General features: G+C 43.4%; 1 long non-coding RNA gene across 1 annotated transcript in view; it reads right to left on the bottom strand.

Moving 5' to 3' along the window:
• Positions 1-13,926, bottom strand: part of LOC138672016 (uncharacterized) — a 68,094-nt gene extending 54,168 nt beyond the window's left edge. The window contains exons 1-2 of the long non-coding RNA XR_011319531.1: positions 13,845-13,926; positions 13,283-13,321 (exon numbers count right to left, since the gene is read on the bottom strand). This is a non-coding gene — a long non-coding RNA (uncharacterized lncRNA). The remainder of the gene's footprint in view (positions 1-13,282; positions 13,322-13,844) is intronic.
• Positions 13,927-18,041: the final 4,115 nt, after the last annotated feature.

Below are 18,041 nucleotides of genomic sequence, written 5' to 3'. Positions count from 1 at the left end.
GGAAGAGGGAATCAATATCACCATTACACACTGAACGGGAAACCACTGGGTAAATCTGACAGGGAGAAGGACTTGGGGATCCTAGTTAATGATAAACTTACCTGGAGCAGCCAGTGCCAGGCAGCAGCTGCCAAGGCAAACAGGATCATGGGGTGCATTAAAAGAGGTCTGGATACACATGATGAGAGCATTATACTGCCTCTGTACAAATCCCTAGTTAGACCGCACATGGAGTACTGTGTCCAGTTTTGGGCACCGGTGCTCAGGAAGGATATAATGGAACTAGAGAGAGTACAAAGGAGGGCAACAAAATTAATAAAGGGGATGGGAGAACTACAATACCCAGATAGATTAGCGAAATTAGGATTATTTAGTCTAGAAAAAAGACGACTGAGGGGCGATCTAATAACCATGTATAAGTATATAAGGGGACAATACAAATATCTCGCTGAGGATCTGTTTATACCAAGGAAGGTGACGGACACAAGGGGGCATTCTTTGCGTCTGGAGGAGAGAAGGTTTTTCCACCAACATAGAAGAGGATTCTTTACTGTTAGGGCAGTGAGAATCTGGAATTGCTTGCCTGAGGAGGTGGTGATGGCGAACTCAGTCGAGGGGTTCAAGAGAGGCCTGGATGTCTTTCTGGAGCAGAACAATATTGTATCATACAATTATTAGGTTCTGTAGAAGGACGTAGATCTGGGTATTTATTATGATGGAATATAGGCTGAACTGGATGGACAAATGTCTTTTTTCGGCCTTACTAACTATATTACTATGTTACTATGTATGTTACTATGAATGGTATAAACGCACTCGCCAAAAAGAAATTCATGAATAGCTATTTTTTGGTCATTCTGCCTCACAAAAATCGGAATAAAAAGCGAACAAAAAATGTCACATGCCCGAAAATGGTACCAATAAAAACGTCAACTCGTCCCACAAAAAACAAGACCTCACATGACTCTATGGACCAAAATATTGAAAAATTATAGCTCTCAAAATGTGGAGACACAAAAACTATTTTTTTAAATAAAAAGCGTCTTAGTGTATGACAGCTGCCAATCACAAAAATCCGCTAAAAAACCTGCAATAAAAGTAAATCAAACCCCCCTTCATGACCCCCTTAGTCAGGTAAAAATGATAAAACAAAAAAATCTATTTAATTCCATTTTCCCATTAGGGTTAGTGTTGGGGCTAGGGTGATGGTTGGGGATAGGGTTGGGGCTAGGGTTAGGGTTGGGGCTAGGGTTAGAGTTAGGGCTAGGGTTGGGGATAGGGTTGGGGATAGGGTTATGGTTGGGGCTAGGGTTAGGGCTAGGGTTAGGGTTGGGGCTAGGGTTAGGGTTGGGGCTAGGGTTAGGGTTGGGGCTAGGGTTAGGTTTGGGGCTAGGGTTAGGGGTGGGGCTAGGGTTAGGGCTAGGGTTAGGGTTGGGGCTAGGGTTTGGGTTGGGGCTAGGGTTAGGGTTGGGGCTAGGGTTGGGGTTAGGGCTACAGTTAGGGTTGGGGCTAAAATTAGGGTTAGGGCTAAATTTAGGGATAGGGTTGGGGCTAAAGTTAGGGTTAGGGTTTGAATTACATTTATGGTTGGGATTAGGGTTATGGGTGTGTCATGGTTAGGGGTGTGGTTACAGTTATGGTTGGGATTAGGGTTAGGGGTGTGTTGGAGTTAGGGGTGTGGTTAGGGTTGGTATTAGGGTTAGGTGTTATGGCTGGCAATCAGGCAACACAGCGTGCAGTAATCAGCGCACATACAGAGATCTGGCAATAACCAAAAACAATAGGACGAGCTCTGAGACGTGGAATCTCTGTAGACTGCAGTACCTGATCTATCCTCACACAACTATAAGCAGCAGTGGATTGCGCCTAACAACTACCTATGCAACTCGGCACTGCCTGAGGAGCTGACTAGCCTGAAGATAGAAATACAAGCCTGACTTACCTCAGAGAAATACCCCAAAGGAATAGGCAGCCCCCCACATATAATGACTGTTAGCAAGATGAAAAGACAAACGTAGGAATGAAATAGATTCAGCAAAGTGAGGCCCGATATTCTAGACAGAGCGAGGATAGCAAAGAGAACTATGCAGTCTACAAAAACCCTAAAACGAAAACCACGCAAAGGGGCAAAAAGACCCACCGTGCCGAACTAACAGCACGGCGGTGCACCCCTCTGCTTCTCAGAGCTTCCAGCAAAAGACAATAGCAAGCTGGACAGAAAAAAACAGAAAACAAACTAGAAGCACTTATCTAGCAGAGCAGCAGGCCCAAGGAAAGATGCAGTAGCTCAGATCCAACACTGGAACATTGACAAGGAGCAAGGAAGACAGACTCAGGTGGAGCTAAATAGCAAGGCAGCCAACGAGCTCACCAAAACACCTGAGGGAGGAAGCCCAGAGACTGCAATACCACTTGTGACCACAGAAGTGAACTCAGCCACAGAATTCACAACAGTACCCCCCCTTGAGGAGGGGTCACCGAACCCTCACCAGAACCCCCAGGCCGACCAGGATGAGCCACATGAAAGGCACGAACAAGATCTGGGGCATGGACATCAGAGGCAAAAACCCAGGAATTATCTTCCTGAGCATAACCCTTCCATTTGACCAGATACTGGAGTTTCCGTCTAGAGACACGAGAATCCAAAATCTTCTCCACAATATACTCCAATTCCCCCTCCACCAAAACAGGGGCAGGAGGCTCCACAGATGGAACCATAGGTGCCACGTATCTCCTCAACAACGACCTATGGAATACATTATGTATGGAAAAGGAGTCTGGGAGGGTCAGACGAAAAGACACCGGATTGAGAATCTCAGAAATCCTATACGGACCAATAAAACGAGGTTTAAATTTAGGAGAGGAAACCTTCATAGGAATATGACGAGAAGATAACCAAACCAAATCCCCAACACGAAGTCGGGGTCCCACACGGCGTCTGCGATTAGCGAAAAGCTGAGCCTTCTCCTGGGACAAGGTCAAATTGTCCACTACCTGAGTCCAGATCTGCTGCAACCTGTCCACCACAGAATCCACACCAGGACAGTCCGAAGACTCAACCTGTCCTGAAGAGAAACGAGGATGGAACCCAGAATTGCAGAAAAATGGAGAGACCAAGGTAGCCGAGCTGGCCCGATTATTAAGGGCGAACTCAGCCAACGGCAAAAATGACACCCAATCATCCTGGTCAGCGGAAACAAAACATCTCAGATATGTTTCCAAGGTCTGATTGGTTCGTTCGGTCTGGCCATTAGTCTGAGGATGGAAGGCCGAGGAGAAAGATAGGTCAATGCCCATCCTACCACAAAAGGCTCGCCAGAACCTCGAGACAAACTGGGAACCTCTGTCAGAAACAATATTCTCAGGAATGCCATGTAAACGAACCACATGCTGGAAGAACAAAGGCACCAAATCAGAGGAGGAAGGCAATTTAACCAAGGGCACCAGATGGACCATTTTAGAAAAGCGATCACAGACCACCCAAATGACCGACATTTTTTGAGAAACGGGAAGGTCAGAAATGAAATCCATCGAAATATGTGTCCAAGGCCTCTTCGGGACCGGCAAGGGCAAAAGCAACCCACTGGCACGTGAACAGCAGGGCTTAGCCCTAGCACAAATTCCACAGGACTGCACAAAAGCACGCACATCCCGTGACAGAGATGGCCACCAGAAGGATCTAGCAACCAACTCCCTGGTACCAAAGATTCCTGGATGACCGGCCAGCACCGAACAATGAAGTTCAGAGATAACTTTACTAGTCCACCTATCAGGGACGAACAGTTTCTCGGCCGGACAACGATCAGGTTTATTAGCCTGAAATTTCTGCAACACTCTCCGCAAATCAGGGGAGATGGCAGACACAATGACTCCTTCCTTGAGGATACTCGCCGGCTCAGATAACCCCGGAGAGTCGGGCACAAAACTCCTAGACAGAGCATCCGCCTTCACATTTTTAGAGCCCGGAAGGTATGAAATCACAAAATCAAAACGAGCAAAAAATAACGACCAACGGGCCTGTCTAGGATTCAAGCGCTTGGCAGACTCGAGATAAGTCAAGTTCTTATGATCAGTCAATACCACCACGCGATGCTTAGCACCCTCAAGCCAATGACGCCACTCTTCGAATGCCCACTTCATGGCCAGCAACTCTCGGTTGCCCACATCATAATTACGCTCAGCAGCAGAAAATTTCCTGGAAAAGAAAGCACATGGTTTGAACACTGAGCAACCAGAACCTCTCTGTGACAAAACCGCCCCTGCACCAATCTCAGAAGCATCAACCTCGACCTGGAACGGAAGAGAAACATCAGGTTGACACAACACAGGGGCACAGCAAAAACGACGCTTCAACTCCTGAAAAGCTTCCACGGCAGCAGAAGACCAATTAACCAAATCAGCACCCTTCTTGGTCAAATCGGTCAATGGTCTGGCAATGCTAGAAAAATTACAGATGAAGCGACGATAAAAATTAGCAAAGCCCAGGAATTTCTGCAGACTTTTTAGAGATGTCGGCTGAGTCCAATCCTGGATGGCCTGAACCTTAACCGGATCCATCTCGATAGTAGAAGGGGAAAAGATGAACCCCAAAAATGAAACTTTCTGCACACCGAAGAGACACTTTGATCCCTTCACGAACAAGGAATTAGCACGCAGTACCTGGAAAACCATTCTGACTTGCTTCACATGAGACTCCCAATCATCTGAGAAGATCAAAATGTCATCCAAGTAAACAATCAAGAATTTATCCAGATACTCACGGAAAATGTCATGCATAAAAGACTGAAAAACAGATGGAGCATTGGCAAGTCCGAACGGCATCACCAGATACTCAAAATGACCCTCGGGCGTATTAAATGCCGTTTTCCATTCATCTCCCTGCCTGATTCTCACCAGATTATACGCACCACGAAGATCAATCTTAGTAAACCAACTAGCCCCCTTAATCCGAGCAAACAAGTCAGAAATCAATGGCAAGGGATACTGAAACTTAACAGTGATCTTATTAAGAAGGCGGTAATCAATACACGGTCTTAGCGAACCATCCTTCTTGGCTACAAAAAAGAACCCTGCTCCCAATGGTGACGACGATGGGCGAATATGTCCCTTCTCCAGGGACTCCTTCACATAACTGCGCATAGCGGTGTGTTCAGGTACGGACAAATTAAATAAACGACCCTTAGGGAATTTACTACCAGGAATCAAATCGATAGCACAATCACAATTCCTATGCGGAGGTAGGGCATCAGATTTGGACTCTTCAAATACATCCTGAAAGTCCGACAAGAACTCTGGGATGTCAGAAGGAATGGATGACGAAATAGACAAAAATGGAACATCACCATGTACTCCCTGACAACCCCAGCTGGTTACCGACATAGAGTTCCAATCCAATACTGGATTATGGGTTTGTAGCCATGGCAACCCCAACACGACCACATCATGCAAATTATGCAGTACCAGAAAGCGAATAACTTCCTGATGTGCAGGAGCCATGCACATGGTCAGCTGGGCCCAGTACTGAGGCTTATTCTTGGCCAAAGGTGTAGCATCAATTCCTCTCAACGGAATAGGACACCGCAAAGGCTCCAAGAAAAATCCACAACGTTTAGCATAATCCAAATCCATCAGATTCAGGGCAGCGCCTGAATCCATAAACGCCATGACAGAATACGATGACAAAGAGCACATTAAGGTAATGGACAAAAGGAATTTGGACTGTACAGTACCAATAACGGCAGAGCTATCGAACCGCCTAGTGCGTTTAGGACAATTAGAAATAGCATGAGTAGAATCACCACAATAGAAACACAGTCTGTTCAGACGTCTGTGTTCTTGCCGTTCTACTTTAGTCATAGTCCTGTCGCACTGCATAGGCTCAGGTTTACTCTCAGGCAGTACCGCCAGATGGTGCACAGATTTACGCTCGCGCAAGCGACGACCGATCTGAATGGCCAAGGACATAGACTCATTCAAACCAGCAGGCATAGGAAATCCCACCATTACATCCTTAAGAGCTTCAGAGAGACCCTTTCTGAACAAAGCCGCTAGTGCAGATTCATTCCACAGAGTGAGTACTGACCATTTCCTAAATTTCTGACAATATACTTCTACATCATCCTGACCCTGGCATAAAGCCAGCAGATTTTGCTCAGCCTGATCCACTGAATTAGGCTCATCGTAAAGCAATCCCAGCGCCTGGAAAAATGCATCAACATTACTCAATGCAGAATCTCCTGGTGCAAGAGAAAACGCCCAGTCCTGTGGGTCGCCGCGCAAAAAAGAAATAATAATCAAAACCTGTTGAATAGGATTACCAGAAGAATGAGGTTTCAAGGCCAAAAATAGCTTACAATTATTTCTGAAGCTCAGGAACTTAGTTCTGTCACCAAAAAACAAATCAGGAATCGGAATTCTTGGTTCTAGCATCGATTTCTGATCAATAGTATCTTGAATCTTTTGTACATTTACAACGAGATTATCCATTGAGGAGCACAGAGCCTGAATATCCATGTCCACAGCTGTGTCCTGAAGCACTCTAATGTCTAGGGGAAAAAAAAGACTGAAGACAGAGCTAAGAAAAAAAAATGATGTCAGGATTTCTTTTTTCCCTCTATTGGGAATCATTGGTAGGCTCCTTGTACTGTTATGGCTGGCAATCAGGCAACACAGCGTGCAGTAATCAGCGCACATACAGAGATCTGGCAATAACCAAAAACAATAGGACGAGCTCTGAGACGTGGAATCTCTGTAGACTGCAGTACCTGATCTATCCTCACACAACTATAAGCAGCAGTGGATTGCGCCTAACAACTACCTATGCAACTCGGCACTGCCTGAGGAGCTGACTAGCCTGAAGATAGAAATACAAGCCTGACTTACCTCAGAGAAATACCCCAAAGGAATAGGCAGCCCCCCACATATAATGACTGTTAGCAAGATGAAAAGACAAACGTAGGAATGAAATAGATTCAGCAAAGTGAGGCCCGATATTCTAGACAGAGCGAGGATAGCAAAGAGAACTATGCAGTCTACAAAAACCCTAAAACGAAAACCACGCAAAGGGGCAAAAAGACCCACCGTGCCGAACTAACAGCACGGCGGTGCACCCCTCTGCTTCTCAGAGCTTCCAGCAAAAGACAATAGCAAGCTGGACAGAAAAAAACAGAAAACAAACTAGAAGCACTTATCTAGCAGAGCAGCAGGCCCAAGGAAAGATGCAGTAGCTCAGATCCAACACTGGAACATTGACAAGGAGCAAGGAAGACAGACTCAGGTGGAGCTAAATAGCAAGGCAGCCAACGAGCTCACCAAAACACCTGAGGGAGGAAGCCCAGAGACTGCAATACCACTTGTGACCACAGAAGTGAACTCAGCCACAGAATTCACAACAGTTAGGGGTCTGTTGGGGTTAGGGGTGTGTTGGGGTTAGGGGCGTGTTTGGGGTTAGGGTTAGGCGCATGTTCGGGTTAGGGGTGTGGTTAGGGTTATGGGTAGAGTTGGGATTAGGGATAGGGGTGTGTTTGGGTTAGGGTTAGGCTTCCACTGTTTAGACACATCAAGGGCCCCAACGTGACATGGCGTCCGATCTCAATTCCAGCCAATTCTGCATTGAAAAGTAAAACAGTGCTCCTTCCCTTCCGAGCTCTCCCGTGCACCCAAACAGGGGTTTACCCTATCATATGGGGAATTAGCGTAAAAACATACCATAAGAGGAAAAAACCTCCACTATTCTTTACAAAAAAAACAGTACACAGACAGAGATGCTTACCTGTTCAAGGCCTCCAAACAATTACACTCACCAAAGTGCAGCGGACCCAAGTTAAGATCGTAGATGACAGAAGCACAGGTGCAATAATACCGATAATGCAGCCAGCCTACAATCAGGATTTGGCCACCTGGCACACCTGTGCAAAATGATCTGTATGTGGCATGTTCACACAGAAATGCAGAGCATATGGCTCAAGGCCTATTAATGACGCCACAAAGCGGGCCAGCCATTGCTATAATGCATCCTGTGTGAACAGAGGCCACAGTTTACAGAGCCATCTAGGGCCCAACTGCACCCTGAAAAAAAGACGTGACCAAAAACATAACAATGTATGTAAGGTATTGGTTGGTATTTTGGCCATAATATTTAAGCTGGCAACCCACGAAAAAGGGTCCTTACGTATTGCCAGTCCTACTCTAACAAAAACACACCATAGGAGGAAAAAAACTCCACTATTCTTTACATAAAATAAACAGTACACAGGCAGAGATGCTTACCTGTTCAAGGCCTCCAAAGAATTACACTAACCAAAGTGCAGCCGACCCAAGTTAAGATGGTAGGTGACAGAAGCTCAGGTGCAATAATAGGCCTTGAGCAGGTAAGCATCTCTGCCTGTGTACGGGTATCAGCGTACTCAGGAGAAATTGGACAACAACTTTTGGGGTCCAATTTCTCATGTTACCCTTGGGAAATAAAAATTTGGAGGGCTTAAAAACCATTTTTGTGCGGAAAAAATCTTTTATTTTCACGGCTCTGCGTTATAAACTGTAGTGAAACACTTGGGGGTCTAGTTTCCAATATGGGGTCACTTGTGGGGGGTTTCTACTGTTTAGGTACATCAGGGGCCCTGCAAATGCAATGTGATGCCTGCAGACCAATCCATCTAAGTCTGCATTCCAAACGGTGCTCCTTCCCTTCCGAGCTCTGCCATGCACCCAAACAGTGCTTCCCCCCCACATATGGGGTATCAGCATACTCAGAATAAATTGGACAACAACTTTTGGGGTCCAATTTCTCCAGTAAGCCTTGGGAAAATACAAAACTGAGGGCTAAAAAATATTTTTTTGTGGAAAAAAAATGATTTTTGATATTTTCACGGCTCTGCGTTATAAACTGTAGTGAAACACTTGGGGGTTCAAAGTTCTCACAAAACATCTAGATAAGTTCCTTGGGAGGTCTAGTTTCCAATATGGGATCACTTGTGGGGGGTTTCTACTGTTTGGGTACATCAGGGGCTCTGCAAATGCAACGTGACGCCTGCAAACCAATCCATCTAAGTCTGCATTCCAAAAGGTGCTCCTTCCCTTCCGAGCTCTGCCATGCGCCCAAACGGTGGCTACCCCCCACATATGGAGTATCAGTGTACTCAGGACAAATTGGAAAAAAACTTTTGGAGTCCAATTTCTCTTGTTACCCATGGTAAAATAAAAATTTGGGGGGCTAAAAAACGGCTCAGCGTTATAAATTGTAGTGAAACACTTGGGGGTTCAAAGCTCTCACAACACATCTAGATAAGTTCCTTAGGTGGTCTACTTTCCAAAGTGGTGTCACTTGTGGGGGGTTTCAATGCTTAGGCACATCAAAGGCTCTCCAAATGCGACATGATGTCCCATCTCAAGTCCAGTCAATTTTGCATTGAAAAGTCAAACGGCGCTCCTTCCCTTCCGAGCTCTGCCATGTGCCTAAACAGTGGTTTACCCCCACATATCAGGTATCACCGCACTCAAAACAAATTGCACAACAACTTTTGGGGTCCAATTTCTTCTCTTACCCTTGGGAAAATAAAAAAATGGGGACGAAAAGATCCTTTTTGTGAAAAAATATGATTTTTTATTTTCACGGCTCTACATTATAATCTTCTGTGAAGCACTTGGTTGGTCAAAGTGCCCACCACACATCTAGATAAGTTCCTTAGAGGGTCTACTTTCCAAAGTGGTGTCACTTGTGTGGGGTTTCAATGTTTAGGCACATCAGGGGCTCTCCAAACGCAACATGGTGTCCCATCTCAATTCCAGTCAATTTTGCATTGAAAAGTCAAAAGGCCCTCCTTCCCTTCCGAGCTCTGCCATGTGTCCAAATAGTAGTTTACCCCCACATATCGGGTATCACCATACTCAAAACAAATTTCACAACAACTTTTGGGGTCCAATTTCTTCTTTTACCCTTGGGAAAATATAATATTGGGGGCGAAAAGATCATTTATGTGAAAAAATATGATTTTTTATTTTTACGGCTCTGCATTATAAACTTCTGTGAAGCACTTGATGGGTCAAAGTGCACACCACACATCTAGATAAGTTCCTTAAAGGGTCTAGTTTCCAAAATGGTGTCACTTTTGGGGGGTTTCAATGTTTAGACACATCAGGGACTCTCCAAACGCAGCATGGCGTCTCATGTCAATTTCAGTCAATTTTGCATTGAAAAGTCAAATGGCGCTCCTTCCCTTCCGAGCTCTGCCATGTGCCCAAACAGTGGTTTACCCCCACATATCGGGTATCACCATACTCAAAACAAATTGCACAACAACTTTTGGGGTCCAATTTCTTCTCTTACCCTTGGGAAAATAAAAAATTGGGGGCGAAAAGGTCACTTTTGTGAAAAAATATGATTTTTTATTTTTACAGCTCTGCATTATAAACTTCTGTGAATCACTTAATGGGTCAAAGTGCTCACCACACATCTAGATAAGTTCCTTAGTTGGTCTACTTTCCAAAATGGTGTCACTTTTGGGGGGTTTCAATGTTTAGGCACATCATGGGCTCTCCAAACGCAACATGGTGTCCCATCTCAATTCCAGTCAATTTTGCATTGAAAAGTCAAACGGCGCTCCTTCTCTTCCAAGCTCTGCCATGCGCCCAAACAGTGGTTTACCCCCACATATTGGGTATCGGCGTACTCAGGACAAATTTTACAACAACTTTTGGGGTCCATTTTCTCCTGTTACCCTTGGTAAAATAAAACAAATTGGAGCTGAAGTAAATTTTTTGTGAAAAAAAGTTATATGTTCGGTTTTTTTTTTTTTAAACATTCCAAAAATTTCTGTGAAACACCTGAAGGGTTAATAAACTTCTTGAACATGGTCTTGAGCATCTTGAGGGGTGCAGTTTTTAGAATGCTGTCACACTTGGTTATTTTCTATCATATACAGTCATGGCCAAAAGTATTGACACACCTGCAATTCTGTCAGATAATACTCATTTTCTTCCTGAAAATGATTGCAAACACAAATTATTTGGTATTATTATCTTCATTTAATTTGTCTTAAGTCAAAAAACACAAAAAGAATTGTCCTAAAGCCAAATTGGATATAATTCTACACCAAACATAAAAAAGGGTTGGATAAAAGTATTGGCACTGTTCGAAAAATCATGTGATGCTTCTCTAATTTGTGTAATGAACAGCACCTGTAACTTACCTGTGGCACCTAACAGGTATTGGCAATAACTAAATCACACTTGCAGCCAGTTGACATGGAATAAAGTTGACTCAACCGCTGTCCTGTGTCCTTGTGTGTACCACATTGAGCATGGAGAAAGGAAAGAAGACCAAAGAACTGTCAGAGGACTTAAGAAACCAAATTGTGAGGAAGCATGAGCAATCTCAAGGCTACAAGTCCATCTCCAAAGACCTGAATGTTCCTGTGTCTACCGTGCGAAGTGTCATCAAGAAGTTTAAAGCCCATGGCACTGTGGCTAACCTCCTTAGATGTCGACGGAAAAGAAAAATTGACAAGAGATTTCAATGCAAGATTGTGCGGATGTTGGATAAAGAACCTTGACTAACATCCAAACAAGGTCAAGCTGCCCTGCAGTCCGAGGGTATAACAGTGAACAGTGTCAACCCGTACTATCCATCGGCATCTGAATGAAAAGGGACTGTGTGGTAGGAAACCCAGGAAGACCCCACTTCTTACCCCGAGACATAAAAAAGCCAGGCTGGAGTTTGCCAAAACTTACCTGAAAAAGCCTAAAACGTTTTGGAAGAATGTTCTCTGGTCAGATGAGACAAAAGTAGAGCTTTTTGGGCAAAGGCATCAACATAGAGTTTACAGGAGAAAAAAAGAGGCATTCAAAAAAAAGAACATGGTCCCTACAGTCAAACATGGCGGAGGTTCCCTGATGTTTTGGGGTTGCTTTGCTGCCTCTGGCACTGGACTTTTGGACCGTGTGCATGGCATTATGAAGTCTGAAGACTACCAACAAATTTTGCAGCATAATGTAGGGCCCAGTGTAAGAAAGCTGGGTCTCCCTCAGAGGTCATGGGTCTTCCAGCAGGATAATTACCTAAAACACACTTCAAAAAGCACTAGAAAATGGTTTGAGAGAAAGCACTGGAGACTTCTAAGGTGGCCATCAATGAGTCCAGACCTGAATCCCATAGAACACCTGTGGAGAGATCTAAAAATGGCAGTTTGGAGAAGGCCCCCTTCAAATATCAGGGACCTGGGGCAGTTTGCCAAAGAAAAATGGTCCAAAATTCCAGCAGAGCATTGTAAGAAACTCATTGATGGTTAGCGGACGTTGTTGGTCGCAGTTATTTTGGCTAAAGGTTGTGCAACCAAGTATTAGGCTGAGGGTGCTAATACTTTTGTCTGGCCCATTTTTGGAGTTTTGTGTGAAATGATCAATGTTTTGCTTTTTGCTTCATTGTCTTTTGTGTTTTTTTCATTTACGACAAATTAAATGAAGATAATAATACCAAATAATTTGTGTTTGCAATCATTTTCAGGAAGAAAATGAGTATTATCTGACAGAATTGCAGGGGTGTCAATACTTTTGGCCATGACTGTAGACCCCTCAAAATGACTTCAAATGTGATGTGGTCTGTAAAAAAAAATGGTGTTGTAAAAATGAGAAATTGCTGGTCAAATTTTAACCCTTATAACTCCCCAACAAAAAAAATTTGGCTCCAAAATTGTGCTGATGTAAAGTAGACATGTGGGAAATGTTACTTACCGGTATTAAGTATTTTGTGTGACATGATTTAAAGAGCATAAGAATTCAACGTTGGAAAATTGCGAAATTTTCAAAATTTTCGCCAAATTTCCATTTTTTTCACAAATAAATGCAGGTAATATCAAAGACATTTTACCACTATCATGAAGTACAATATGTCACGAGAAAACAGAATCATCAGGATCCGTTGAAGCGTTCCAGAGTTATAACCTTATAAAGGGACAGTGGTCAGAATTGTAAAAATTGGCCCGGTCATTAACATGCAAACCACCCTTGGGGGTTAAGAGATTAATAGAAGTGCTCCGAGCGAGATCTAGAACTTGTAGTTGGAATGTGAGCGAAAGTATGCAAATTGTATACTTCTGATCAAATGACCATCGTTCCCGAAGAATCTGTGAGCGTGCACACCTCAAGTTCTCAGTATTCAGAAATCTGTGCTCAACATAATGTCGAGTAACTGCAGATTTTTATCCCAAGCCTGGACAACTCCTTTGAAGTGCATTAGTCCCTAAATCATGCATACATTATTAAATAGGCCTTTAAGTCCTGCACTTACTTCATAATCCAGTTTGTTTCCTGGAATTCGAGGACAGATCTGCTTAAAAGAAAAGAGCAAAGCAAGTAAAATAATAATTTCCCTTTATCCACATTTTATTTTATTAGTAACCTTAGTAATTCAAACATATTATACTACATGTTAGGGAGGTGGTACTTCAGATGTATTTTAATCCTGCTGAATGATCAGATTTTGTTTCAGTTCATTTAAGGTCGGTTGTAATGAAACTAGAGAATGCAATTTAACTGCGGTGGGAGATAATATGGCACCCTAAGAAGAGGCTTTCTACCATCACCAATCTTAGAATAGTGTTTTAAAGGGAATTTCTAGCCCCATAAAATGTTTTGCATACAGCTTTTAATGTCCTAAAAATAATAGAAGAACTAACATTCACCTCGATGCCCCCGTGTATATACTTCATCTGTCAGGCTGTGGAGACTAATCTAAGTACGCTTTTGCTCTCTTCAATAGTCAATATTATTTCATCAATCTTTGCACAAATCAGTAGCTCGTGCAATCTGAAATATGCTTCTGGCTCCATTTATAAGACACTTCTTTCTACCTTTTGAACTTATTGTCACAAGTTTGTCATGTCCTCCTGGGATATCTGAGGTTAGGCGATCTTTGCGTAGTGTGAATCGCAGATCTTCCATTTAGCCTGTGTGTTTTGTTCCTCATATTAAATGGACTTTGTTTCCTTTGGCGCTGAAGAGGTTAACAACTCTTTGTATGCTGGTTAGAGACATTCAGCTCCATCTCTCACCTGCTCCTTATCTGCTTGTTTTCTATTGCTATAAAATCTGACCAGACCTTATCCCGTCTGTAAAAGTTTTTCTTCCCTGCTTGCTGCAGTTAGTATGCTGAAGTTGGAGTTCGTAGTTGCTGCTGGAGATTGCTGTATGCTGTTTTTGGGTGCAGGGATGATTTTAGACACAGTGGGGCCCTGGGCAAAAGTTTAAAATGGGGCCCCAAATGCTCATATATTGCACATCACCCAGAAGCATTTCTGTTGTATTTACATGCACTGAGTTCAGTCCGCTAAACGAGCGTGATGGACAATATTGAAGTTGTTCATTTTTTGTTTCCTGGCCTCTTTCCACTGGCTGAGTAATAATGACAGGGACAGAACAATCACTAATAGATCAATCTGTCCCCATACAGTATCATCATGTTATCAGCAGCATATCTGCAGTTTTCACTGTGCGATGTGCTGCCGAGAACAATGATTTTTGTTCTGGCATAAACAAGCCACTTACTCAATGAATAAGCAGCATTTTGCTTATTTAGTATAATACACCCCATGGTCCTCCATATAGTATAATGCATAATAATATCAGCTAAGGAGGGTAACCATTATAAAACATAACCTTTATTACTAAATAAATCTAAAATCATTGGAATCCAACAGCAACAAACACATACAAGAAACACAAAGTGCTCAAAAATAACCAGTGCTCAAAAGTTAAAACATTGGAGCGGTCTCACCAATCAAGACGGACACATGGATATAGCAGATATTTTCAGCCTGTCAGGTTTAAAGAAGTGATGGTCCAGGGGAGTAGCAACGGGATGGGGTATATGGGTGCTATCTACCCTGTAATCCCTCTGTAACTCCTGTCCTGACAAGGACAGTCCCCAAGTGGGCCCTGCTATGGACAACCACCAGATCAATAAGTGTAGGTAAACAAGGTTCCTCTTCTTCCTACACGTTTCATCACCAATGCAGGAGACTCATCAAGGGAGTTCAAACAAGTATAGGTACCAATAGGCACTAAAAAGTCCAAGCATCAGAGAGTCCGTGTATCCAGAGGATACACCTGTTATGGACCTGGTGGTTAGGAGCACCCGGCACGACCTGATAGTTAAACTGACACAGGACAAGCTCTGGGATGTGGGAGCTCTGCTGACCGCAACCCCTAATCCTATCACAACAACTAGAAATAGCGGTGGAGCGTTCCTGACTCTCCCTAGACGCCTCTTCACAGCCTAAGAGCTAGCTAGCCCTAGAAATAGAAAATAAAGCCTACCTTGCCTCAGAGAAATTCCCCAAAGGAAAAGGCAGCCCCCCACATATATTGACTGTGAGTAAAGATGAAAGTCACAAACGCAGAAATGAAACAGGTTTCAGCAAAGGGAGGCCAGACTTACTAAACAGACTGAGGATAGGAAAGGTATCTTTGCGGTCAGCACAAAAAACTACAAAAGACCACGCAGAGTGTGCAAAAAGACCTCCGCACCGACTAACGGTGCGGAGATGCCACTCTGCATCCCAGAGCTTCCAGCTAGTAAGGCAAAATCATGATATCCAGCTGGACAAGGCAACAATGAACAAATAATAACTGGCAGGAACTTAGCTTCTGCTGGAGTAGACAGGTCACCAGAAAGATCCAAGAGCGAACTGAACAAATGCAGGAACATTGACAGCTGGCATGGAGTAACGATCTGAGTGGAGTTAAATAGAGCAGCCAACCAAAGGATAAATCACGTCACCTGTGGAAGGATCCTCAGAAGCAGCAGCTCCACTCACAGCCACCAGAGGGAGTCCATGGACAGAACTCGCCGAAGTACCATTCACGACCACAGGAGGGAGTTCGACAACAGAATTCACAACAACACCTTAGACTGCAAATGCAGACAGTCACATCAGCCTTATGGGTACCTGGCCACTGCGGGACCCGCATTGATACACGGACTCTCTGATACTTGGACTTTTTAGTGCCTATTGGTACCTATACTTGTTTGAACTCCCCTGATGAGTCTCCTGCATTGGTGATGAAACGCATAGGGAGAAGAGGAACCTTGTTTACCTACACTTATTGATCTGGTGGTCACACTACACTCAGGTTCTCTGGGGTCTCGGTACCCTGGGCAGCCAAGACCCCAGAGAAATTTCGACTCTGGGGGGCGCTATACAATTTTTCCTCAGCGCCGTTAATTAATGGCGCTGTGGTTTAAGTACCCTTAACTCCTGCTGTTAAAAGGCGTATCGACGGTCGTTAAGGGGTTAACACAGAAAGTATGTGAGAAGCTTTGCAATTTAATTTCCCGTATCCATACTGGAAAAACACAGATGGCACATGGACGACACACTGATTGAAAACACTGGTGACACCGATATCGGTGTAACACATACCTGTGTTATGAGGACATGGCCTAACAGTGTTGTTGGTGGAATATTTCAGGATTGGCGGCCCCACTTTGAATTTTGCCCAGGACCCCAATTTGTCTAAAACCGGCCCTGCTAATGGGGTTGTCTTATCAGAGCGTTCCATATCCCTTTTCCAACTCCTTTGGTAAAATAGCACTTGCTTAGCAAAATGAAGACGTGATCAGTTTGGTATTTCTCATACAGTAGCCATTGCATGGAAAAAGTAGCATTACTTGACTGCCTTTCAGGTTAATGGCTTTTAGTGTGATATATGGACAGCTCAAGTCTGCCATAATGCGAGCTACCTTTAAAAAGTAGGGTTCCCAAATGGGTCACCCCCTTTAACAGCATCTAGATTCGCAAAGTATTTTTGGAAGTGATGTTAGGTTTCCTGTGAAATACAGCATGACCGACATTTCATGGTAAATTTTATAATTGTACAAATGGTCACGGTCCTGGCATAAATATGACAGAAGATGATAGTTATGTAACAATCTGCTTTCATTCTAATATTATACATGCACTTGATCAATGACAAATCACACAATCTATGCTTAGAGATGGTTATTTCCTAGGCTGACATACACTGAAACAATTTCCAATACTGAACTTGTTTGGGGTTCAGAGTTTCGTTATAAATCTTCTAACTTCAGTTTTTGATGGGGAAGTTGTTACAGGAAGTCAGTAAAGGGATAGTTTAGTCTAAGTCAGAGTACTACAAAGAAGCTCTAAGTATTTAGTACATGGTGAAAATATATTCCATATTATATTAGGAAAAAGATCTAGAGGGTAAATGACAGCTTTACTACTTAGCAGTCACTCCAGATTACAGGGCTGTTAAGCATTTCCTGTAAAAAGGAAATAATTATGAAGACTTCTGGGATTCTGTATCAGTTGTGTCCTTATTTGTATATACAGTAGATGTAATAGCCTATAGCATGGAGTTCTTGTAAGTACTAGACAAGCAGCACTAGTGGTCATGTTTTATGATGTTTGTTTTATGCTTCTTTCAGCCACAGTCATCACATAAAAAACCTTCAAGCATCAAAGTACATTATGCAAGAGTAACTGCAGCTTTTTAAAGGGAACCTGTTACTTGATTCGTGCTGTCCATACCGCAGACAACATAAATCAAAGCCTGTCTGCGTGACTGCAAACAGATATATACTTCTCTGAAACACTTAGTCATATCAGTGAAAATATAGTTAGAATATCCAGCCGGGAACCATAGACTAGTCTGGCATCAACCCCAGCCTGCTTTTCCCCACCACATATCTAGTTGACTGATAGGACTCAAACATAGCAAGACTGTTGTAGAGAAAAAAATTAAATGAATAAAGACATTTCAGGAGAGGGGACATATCACCCTTACAACGAACGTATGGAATTAATAATAACTGGGGAAGTGAGAAAGAGCTGACACTTCAACCTCCATTAAAGTAGGACCTCCTGCTGTGAACAGGTAATTACCACAGGGGATTTGATAAGAACCAGCCACAAGACTAGGATTCATGTACTCAAAGGCAGAGAGGTACAGAGGCTTCTTCTGTTCAAAGGAATTAGCTTCCTCTGTTCAAAGGAGTAATCTCAGGCGCTCTGGAGCAAGTGGTC

The sequence above is a fragment of the Ranitomeya imitator genome, chromosome 3, assembly GCF_032444005.1.
Source record: "Ranitomeya imitator isolate aRanImi1 chromosome 3, aRanImi1.pri, whole genome shotgun sequence".
NCBI classification, from domain to species: domain Eukaryota; kingdom Metazoa; phylum Chordata; class Amphibia; order Anura; family Dendrobatidae; genus Ranitomeya; species Ranitomeya imitator.
The sequence above is the reverse complement of the archived record's forward strand: the minus strand, read 5'-3'. Positions and strand labels throughout refer to the sequence as shown.